The following is a 10,121-nucleotide window of genomic DNA, read 5'->3' as shown; positions in this document are numbered from 1 at the left end:
GGAAAGCTGTTGGAAAAGATTCTTAGACAGAAAATCTCTGAGAATTTAGAGAATAATGGTCTGAACAGAGACCATCAGCATGGCGTTATGAAAGACAGATCGTGTCTAACAAACCTGATAGATTTACTTGAGGAGTTGACCAAACTTACAGATGAGAGTAGTGCAGTAGATATGATATAGATGGCGTTTAGTAAGGCGTTTGACAAGGTTCCACACTGTAGGCTAATTCATAAAATGAGAAGGCATGGGATACAGGGACTTTTGGCCAGGTGAATGCGGTATTTATTTTTTTCTGAAGAAAACAGAGGGTTGTGGTGGGGGGAGTACATTCAGATTGGAGGGTTGTGACCAGTGGTGTCCCTCAAGGATCTGTTCTGGGACCTCTACTTTTCGTGATTTTCATTATCGACCTGGATGTGGGGGTAGAAGGGTGGATTGGCAAGTTTAGAGACGCCACAAAGTTTGGTGGCGTTGTAGATAATGTCGATTATTGTGGAAAATTGCAGAGAGACATTTATTGGATGCAGAAGTTGACTGAGAAGTAGCAGTTGGTGTTCAAAACGGAAAAGTGTGAGGAGATACACTTTATAAGGACAATCTCCAAGGCAGTGTAAAAAGTAAATGCCAGGCCAGATGGTAGTGTGGAGGATACAGAGGGATCTAGATGTACAAGTCCACAGACCCCTAAAATTTGCCTCACAGGTAGATAGGGTACTTAAAAAAGCTTATGGGGTATTAGCATTCAAAAGTCGAGGGATAGCGTTTAAGAGTGGTGAGAACATAGAAAATAGAACAGTACAGCACATTACAGGCCCTTCAACCCACAATGTTGTGCCGACGCTCAAGCTCTGCCTCCCATATAACCCCACACCTTAATTTCCTCCATATACCTGTCTAGTAGTCTCTTAAACTTCTCTCTTGGATCTGCCTCCACCACTGACTCAGGCAGTGCATTCCACGCACCAAACACTCACTGAGTGAAAAACTTTCCTCTAATATCCCCCTTGAACTTCCCTCCCCTTACCTTAAAGTCATATCCTCTTGTACTGAGCAGTGGTGCCCTGGAGGAGAGGTGCTGGCTGTCCACTCTATCTATTCCTGTTAATATCTTGTACACCTCTATCATGTCTCCTCTCATCCTCCTTCTCTCCAAAGAGTAAAGCCCTAGCTCCCTTAATCTCTGATCATAATGCATACTCTCTAAACCAGGCAGCATCCTGGTAAATCTTCTCTGTACCCTTTCCAATGCTTCCACATCTTTCCTATAGTGAGGTGACCAGAACTGGACACAGTACTCCAAGTGTGGCCAAAGCAGTGTTTTATAGAGCTGCATCATTACATCGCGTCTCTTAAACTCTATCCATCGACTTATGAAAGCTAACACCCCATAAGCTTTCTTAACCACCCTATCTACCTGTGAAGCACTTTTGAGGGATCTGTGGACATGTACCTCCAGATCCCTCTGCTCCTCCACACTACAATGTATCCTGCCATTTACTTTGTACTCTGTCTTGGAGTCAATCCTTCCAAAGTTAACCACCTCACACTTCTCCAGGTTGATCTCCATCTGCTACTTCTCAGCCCACTCTTGCATCCTATCCATGTTTCTTTGCAATATTTGACGATCCTCTACATGATCTACAACACCACTAACCATTGTGTCGTCTGCAAACTTGCTAAACCACACTTCTACTACCATATCCAGGTTGCTAATAAAAATCACGGAAATTATAGGTCCCAGAACAGATCCTTGTGGTACACCACTAATCAAAACCCTCCATTCTGAATGTACTCCCTCCACCACGACCCTCTGCCTTCTGCAGGCAAGTTAATACTGAATTCACCCGGCCAAACCTCCATGGATCCCATGCCTTCTCACTTACTGAATACGCCTACCGTGTGGAACCTTGAGAAATGCCTTACTAAAATACATGTAGATCACATCTACTGCAGTACTCTCATCTATATGCCTGCTCACCAATTCAAATAACTCTATCAGGCTTGTTAGACGCTTTCTGCCTTACACAAAGCCATGCTGACAGTCCCTGAACAGACCATGATTCTCTAAATGCCCATAGATCCTACCTCTAAGAATCTTTTCCAACAGCTTTCCAATCACAGTCGTATGTCTCACTGTTCTTTAATTAATATAATTATGGCTGCCACTCTGTCTATTCCTCTTAATATCTTGTACACCTCTATCATGTCTCCTCTCATCCTCCTTCTCTCCAAAGAGTAAATCCCTAGCTCCCTTAATCTCGGATCATAATCCATACTCTCTAAACCAGGCAGCACCCTGGTAAATCTTCTCTGTATCCTTTCCAGTGCTTCCACACTTTCCACATCCTTCCTACTGGACACGGTACCCCATGTGTGGCCTAAGCAGTTTTTTATATCCCTACTACCCTATCCCTATACCTGCTATTTTTTTTTTTTTGGATAAGGGGTCAACATTCGCCTGACCCCAATCCTCTGGTACCTTTCCGGTGGATAACGAGGACATAAAGATCCTAGCCAGAGCCTCGGCAATCTCTTGCCTTGCCTCGTGGAGCAGCCTGGAGAATATTCCGTCCGGCCCCGGGAACTTATCCGTCCTAATGCATTCTAACAAATCCAACTCCTCCTCTCCCTTAATATAAACATGCTATAGAACATCAACCTCACTCATATTGTCCTCTCCGTCATCAAGATCACTCTCATTGGTGAATACCGAGGAGAGGTATTCATTGTGGACCTCGTTCACTTCCACAGCCTCCAGGCACATCTTCCCACTTTACGTTGAATCGGTCCTATCTTGACTTCTGTCACTCTTTTTTTGTTCACATGATTGAATAATGCCTTGGGGTTTTCTTTTTCGCTACACGCCAAGGCCTTCTCTTGCCCCCTTCTTGCTTTTCTCAGCCCCTTCTTAAGCTCCTTTCTTGCTACCCTATATTCCTCAATAGACCCATCTGATCCTTGCTTCCTAAACCTCATGTATGCTGCCTTCCTCTACCTGTCTAGATTTTCCACATCACTTATCACCAACTGCTCCCTTCCGTTTCCTGACTGACCCATACTGACTCAAAAGAGGATCCTGCTACAATACCCACCCTTTCTTCAGCTGTAATAGTATCTCTGACCAGCAATGCCACCCCTCCTCCCCCGTTCCCCCATCTCTATCCCCTTTAAAGCACTGAAGTTCAGGAATATTGAGAATCCATTCCTGCCCTGGTGTCGGCCATGTCTCTGTAATGGCCACTGCATCAGAATTCCATGTATGTATCCAAGCTCTCAGTTCATCACCTTTGTTCCTGATGCTTCTTGGATTGAAGTACACGCACTTTAGCCCTTCTGCCTTACTACCTTTACACCCTTTAATCTGCTTCTCTTTCCTCAATGCCGCTCTATATTTTAGATCTGGCTTTACTCCATGCACTTCTTTCACTGTTCTGTTGCTCCGGGTCCTATCCCCCTTGCAAATTAGTCTAAACCCTTCCGAACCATGCTAGCCAACATACTTGCAAGGATATTGCTCCCCCTCGAGTTCAGGTTCAACCCATACAATCTGCACACGCCCTAACTTCCCGAGAATAGATCCCAATGATCCAAAAATCTAAAACCCTGCCCCCTGCACCAACTCCTCAGCCACGCATTCAACTGCCATCTCCTCCAATTCTTACCATCACTATCACGTAGCACTGGCAGCAATCCTGAAAACGCCATCTTGAGGTCCTGATCTTCAGCCTTCTGCCCAGTTTCTGAAACTCACACTTCAGGACCTCATCCCTCTTTCAGCCTATGTCGTTAGTACCAACATCTATCACGACTTCTGGTTGCTTTCCCTCTCGTACCAGGATGTCTTGCACACGGTCTGATTCATCCCGGACCCTGGAACCCGGGAGGCAACAAACCACGCGGGTTTCCTTTTCACGTCCACAAAATCTCCTGTCTGCTCCCCTGACTATAGAGTCTCCAATGACGACAGCTCTCCTCCTCTCCGTCCCACCCTTCTGCACCACAGGGTCAGACTCAGTGCCAGAGGCCCTGCCACCGTGGCTAACACCTGGTCAGTCATCCTCGCCAACAGCATCCAGGACGGTAAACTTATTATTCAGGGAAATGGCTACAGGGGTGCTCTGCACTAACTGTCTAAACTCCTTCGCTTTCCTCCCTCTGACTGTCACCCAACGACCTACTTCCCGCGGCCTAGGTGTGACTACCTCCCTGTAGCTCTCGGCTATGACTGCCTCGTTCTCCCTAATGAGTCGAAGGTCATCCAGCTGCTGCTCCAGATTCCTCACACGGTCTTGCAGAACGGCCAGCCGCAAGCACCTCTGGCAGATGTGACTCTGCGGGAGAGGGGAGTTCCCCCAAGACTGCCACATCTCACAGGAGAGGTACATCACCGTCTCAGGAGGCATTGCAAAGACTAACAGGGAACAAGCTCGTCCACCGCCTCTTCTCGTCGATGTCTCTCGAGTCAAAGCCTCAAATCTACACACCTTCACTGGCCCACTCACTCACAGACCACTTTCCACAGGAAAGTGAGGTAATGGTGTAGCTCTAAAAAACTCAAGTTAGGCCACAGTTGGAGTACTGTGTCCGGTTCTGGTCGCCTCACTATAGGAAGGATGTGGAAGCATTGGAAAGGGTACTGAGGAGATTTACCAGGATGCTGCCTGGTTTAGAGAGTCTGAATTATGATCAGAGTTTAAGGGAGCTAGGGCTTTACTCTTTGGAAAGAAGGAGGATGAGTGGAGCAATGATAGGGGTATACAAGATATTAAGAGGAATAGGTAGAGTGGACAGCTAGCGCCTCTTCCCCAAGGGCGCACTGCTCAATAGAACAGGACCTGGCTTTAAGGTAAGGGGTAGGAAGTTGAAGGGGGATATTAGAGGAAGTTTTTTTTTATTCGGAGAGTGGTTGGTGCGTGGAATGCACTGCCTGAGTCAGTAGTGGAGGCAGATTCATCAGTGAAATTTAAGAGGCTGCTGGACAGGTATGTGGGGAGTTATATGGGAGGCAGGGTTTATGGGTCGGCATAACATTGTGGGCCGAAATGCCTGTACTGTGCTGTACAATTCTATGCTCTATCTTCTATAACAGGGACACTAAAAACACAATGCAGACTCATGCTGACTCCGACACGCCATTCACAATAACATAAACAATCCTCTTAACTTATTACGGTCACGACCTTTAACGAGACACAGATACACTCCTAACCCGACACCGACACGACCGTCGCCTGGACACGCACATGGCAGTCACACTGACCGCATGGTACCCTTCAGTAACATGGACATGCCCCTGACGGTGTTACTGATAAACTCCTCAAGGAAGCACCGAAATCCACCTCACAATGACACCGACACGTTCTTCACCGTGACGCTGAGGTTGCGTACACCGTGACATCTTCACGCTCCTCAATGTGATCAGCTCCGCATCGCATCGTTAAAAAGACTCAGAAGTGACTGTAACACCCCTTACCGAGACAGTTTAGCTTCTCAACATAAGACCAATGCACCGCTCACTGAGGCAATTACCCTCACCTCACCCTGACACAGGCAAACCCCTTAACAGATACCGACACCTAAATTCACAATGACACCGACATAGTCCTCTCCGTGACACCTCTCCGTGACCCTCTCACACACAGCGTGGCCATGACGTCTCTCACCGTGACACAGACTTACCCCTCTCTGTGAAACCAGCCCACCTCACACCATGGCACAGACACTCCACCCACCGTGTCTCAACAAGCCCCCTCACCCTGACATTTTCCACGTCTTGACATCGAGATACACTTCATTGTGATCTGGCACAACTCTGGCCGGGGCACAGAATCTCCTATCACAGTGACACCGACACGTTCCCCACTGAAACTCGGACATGCCCCGCACGATACTGATGCAGACCCGCATGGTAACAACAAAACCTTCACCAGGACATTGCTATACCACACAGCGTGACACAGACACGCCCCTCAAGGTGGCGCCGACGCCTACCACTGTGCCACCAGCACACCTTTCACTGTGACACTGACACAACACTCTCTGTGACCCGTTCGGTAGCGTGACGCTGACTCACGTGTCACTGTAAACGCTAAACATCCTTCACCATCTCTCTCAGTATCACAGATTCGTCAGTCGTACGAAACATGTCACCGGAACTCTAATCTGTCCGTTCTCAAAGGAATGCACAGCGATCTCCGTCACCAGTTCACTGAGATGGAAACGAAGTACAGATCTGTCAACGAAACCAAGGCTCAAATCTGTGAATTATTGACCAGCAGAAGAGGTGAGGCATCATCCCCCTCTTTCACCCGCTCCTCATCACAGGACAAGCATGGAGAGAGGAAGCGTCACTCTGTGCTTGACATCGGGAGTGTGTGAAGAGATGGTATGGAGGGTGATTCACTCTATGCTTGACCCGGCGAGCGTGATGGGAGTGCATGGAGGGAGGTTCCCTCTGTCACTGAATCCAGGAGAGTGTGATGGGACAGTACGGATCCAGCTTCACTCTGTGTCTGACAGCGGGTTTGTCTGATGGGACACTGCCCAGAGAGATACACCCCATGTCTGACCCCTGAAGTGTGTTATGGCACCGTGGAGAGATATTTTCACTCCGAATCCGGGATTGTTTGACGGCACGGTGTGTAGGGAGATTCAGTCTGTGTCTGACCCCGGGCGTGTGGGATGGGAATGGTGTGGAGGGAGATTCAGTCTGTGTCTGAATCCGGGAGTGTGTGATGGGACGTTGCAGAGCGGGTTTCAATCTTCGTCTGAATCCGGGAGTGTGTGATGGGATCGTGGAGAGACAGCTACAGTATGTGTCTGATTCGTGTAGTGAGTGATGGGACATTGCAGAGGGAGCTTCACTCTGTGTCTGACTCCCGGAGTGTGTAATGGGATTGTAGAGAGAGAGAGCGTTTGTGTTTGATTCCAGGAGTGTGTGATGGGACAGTGCAGATGGATGGTTAGTCTCTGTGACACCGGATTGTCTGATTGGATATTGTGGTGGGATTCTGACCCCGTGAGTTTGCCATGGGAGGGTGTGGGCGGAGTTTCGCTTTGTGTGAGAACACAGGTGGGTGTGATGGAACGGATCAGAGAGAGCCTCACTCTGTGACCTGCCAGGAATTGCGTGATGGGACGTAAGGATGGAGATTCACACTGTGTTAGACTCGGGAGTATGAGATGGGGTCGTGTGGAGGCAGCTTCACTCTGTGTCAGAAATTATCTATGTGGTGCGTTGAGAAGCAGACGATGGAGAATCACTCTCACTCCGATATTCGTCGTGTGCGCTGAGGGAGTTTCTTTCTGTGTCTGAACGCTGGAGTGTGTGATGGGGCCGTGGAGAGAGAGATTTAACTATGTCTGATCAAGCTGTGTGTGATTGGACATGGTGGGGTATCTGAATTCTGTTCCCTGATTCAGGAGTGTGTGAGGGGCGGTGTTGAGGGAGCTTTACTCTGTGTTTGATCCAGGGAGTGTGTGAGACGCTGTGTGCAAGGAGTAAAACTCAGAATCTGACCACGGAAGAGTGTGACAGGACGGTGTGCAAGAAACTTCACTTCGCGCCTGACCGCTGGAATGAGTGTCTGTGTCTGACTCCGAGAGTGTTTGATGCGACATTGCAGACGGAAGCTTCACTCCACGTCTGACCCCGAGCGTTAATAAAAGGCAGTGTGCACGGAGCCTCACTCCACGTCTGACCCCGAGCGTTAATAAAAGGCAGTGTGCACGGAGCCTCACTCCACGACTGACCCCGGGCGTTTATAAAAGGCGGTGTGCACGGAGCTTCACTCCACGTCCGACCCCGGGCGTTTATAAAAGGCAGTGTGCACGGAGCTTCACTCCACGTCTGACCCCGGGCGTTTATAAAAGGCAGTGTGTATGGAGCTTCACTCCACGTCTGACCCCGGGCGTTTATAAAAGGCAGTGTGCACGGAGCTTCACTCCACGTCTGACCCCGGGCGTTTATAAAAGGCTGTGTGCAGGGAGCTTCACTCCACGTCTGAACCCGGGCGTTTATAAAAGGCAGTGTGCACGGAGCTTCACTCCACGTCTGACCCCGGGCGTTTATAAAAGGCAGTGTGCACCGAGATTCACTCCACGTCTGACCCCGGGCGTTTATAAAAGGCAGTGTGCACGGAGCATAACTCCACGTCTGACCCCGGGCGTTTATAAAAGGCAGTGTGCACCGAGATTCACTCCACGTCTGACCCCGGGCGTTTATAAAAGGCAGTGTGCACGGAGCATAACTCCACGTCTGACCCCGGGCGTTTATAAAAGGCAGTGTGCACGGAGCATAACTCCACGTCTGACCCCGGGCGTTTATAAAAGCCAGTGTGCACGGAGCTTCACTCCACGTCTGACGCCTGGAGTGTGTGATGGGTCCGTGGAGAGAGAGATTAAACCTGCGTCTGACCGTGTTAGTGTGTGATCGGACGGTGCAGGGATCATAAATCTGTGCCTTACCCCGTGTATGTATGATAGGACTGTTTGACACAGTGCGCGTGTGATGAGTAGCTATGTCGGGAAAAGGGGATGGGTGAGGTGTTTTGGGGGTGGGGTCATGTGTTTGTCTGACCCTGGGAACGATGACGCATGCCTGGAGAGGAGACATGATAGAGGTATACAAGATATTAAGTGGAATAGATGGAGTGGGCAGCCAGCACCTCTTCCCCAGGGCACCACTGCTCAACAGAGGAGGACATGGCTTTAAGTTAAGGGGTGTGAAGTTCAAAGGGGCTATTAAAGGAAGTTTTATTTTACTGAGAGAGTGGTCCGTGCCTGGAATTCACTGCCGGAGTTGTATGTGGAGACAAATACACTTGTGAAATTTAAAAAACTACCAGACAGTTATATGGAGGAAATTAAGGTAGAGGGTATATGGGTGGAAGTGTTTAAGTGTCGGAACAACATTGTGGGCCACAGGGCCTGTACAGTGCCGTATTATTCCATGTTCTATGTTCTATTCACTCTGTGTCTTGACCCCGGGAGTGTGTGATGGATGGTGTGGACGGAACTTCACTGTGTCTGATCCTTGTTAATTTACGATGGGACGTTGCGGAGGGATATTCACACAGTGCCTGAACTCAGGTGTGCGTGATGGGACCCCGTGTAGGGAATTTCACTCTGTGTGTCACCCCGGGTGTGTGTAATGGGGAGGTGTAAAGGGAGATACACTTTGTGTCTCACTATCTCTTGTTCCTGATTTTCAGAGCAAACGTGTTCCGAGGACTGGGTCAGAAATAAAGACCGGTGTTATTACGTATCCACGTCTGAAACAACTTTCCAAGAAGCGATGCAAGAATGTTCAAACCGTTATTCAAGGCTGCTGGAAATCAATTCAAAGGATGATGCGGTATGTGTCACAGCACGGGAAGATCCCACAGTAAGACAGGAATCATCACACACTCCCGGGGTCAGGCACAGAGTGAATCTCCCTCCACACCGTCCTATCACACACTCCCGGGGTCAGACACAGAGTGAATCTCCCTCCACACCGACACATCACGCACTCCACGAGTCAGAAACAGAGTGAAGCTTGCTACAAAGAGTTCCATCACACGCTCCCGAAGTCAGACACAAAGCGTACACCCGGCATACACTTCCAGCACACACTCACAGGTTCAGATGCAGAGTGAATCACCCTCCACATCATCCTATCACACATACCCGGCTTCAGACACAGAGGTAAGTCCCCTTCACACTGTCCCATTACACACACCCGTGTCAGGCACTGAGTGAAGCTCCCTCCACACCGTCCCATCACGGATTCCTGTTGTAACCTAATGAGAGAAGCTCCGTAATTAGTTTTCGATACTTGGCATTAATCAAGTAAATTTTATTTCCCAGCTCTTCGTATCCGGCAATCTTGTGTACAAAGCCTATGCATACTGGAATAGAAAATGCGAAAACGGGTGAGATTATGACTGATCTGTGGGTTGAAAGTTGGATATTGTCATCGTCCTCGTGCGAGAACGTGTGATTAGTTTACGGACTGAAGTAGTTTTGTGGGAAAGGGGAGGGGGCATTGGGATTTGTTTGTAGACTGTACGTGGGTAGGGGGCAGGGTTGTAAAATGGGAACATTTTGAGGCCGACACGTGTTTGGCGGGGTAGGACAGG

The 10,121-nt window shown here is 49.0% G+C and overlaps 1 long non-coding RNA gene across 1 annotated transcript; it reads left to right on the top strand.

Moving 5' to 3' along the window:
- The first annotated feature begins 6,120 nt into the window (after nucleotides 1-6,120).
- Nucleotides 6,121-9,915, top strand: LOC140724049 (uncharacterized). Its single transcript, XR_012098026.1, has 3 exons — nucleotides 6,121-6,283; nucleotides 9,213-9,355; nucleotides 9,850-9,915. It is a non-coding gene; the product is annotated as an uncharacterized lncRNA (long non-coding RNA).
- Nucleotides 9,916-10,121: the final 206 nt, after the last annotated feature.

The sequence above is a fragment of the Hemitrygon akajei genome, unplaced genomic scaffold (assembly GCF_048418815.1).
Source record: "Hemitrygon akajei unplaced genomic scaffold, sHemAka1.3 Scf000155, whole genome shotgun sequence".
Taxonomy (NCBI): domain Eukaryota; kingdom Metazoa; phylum Chordata; class Chondrichthyes; order Myliobatiformes; family Dasyatidae; genus Hemitrygon; species Hemitrygon akajei.
The sequence above is the reverse complement of the archived record's forward strand: the minus strand, read 5'-3'. Positions and strand labels throughout refer to the sequence as shown.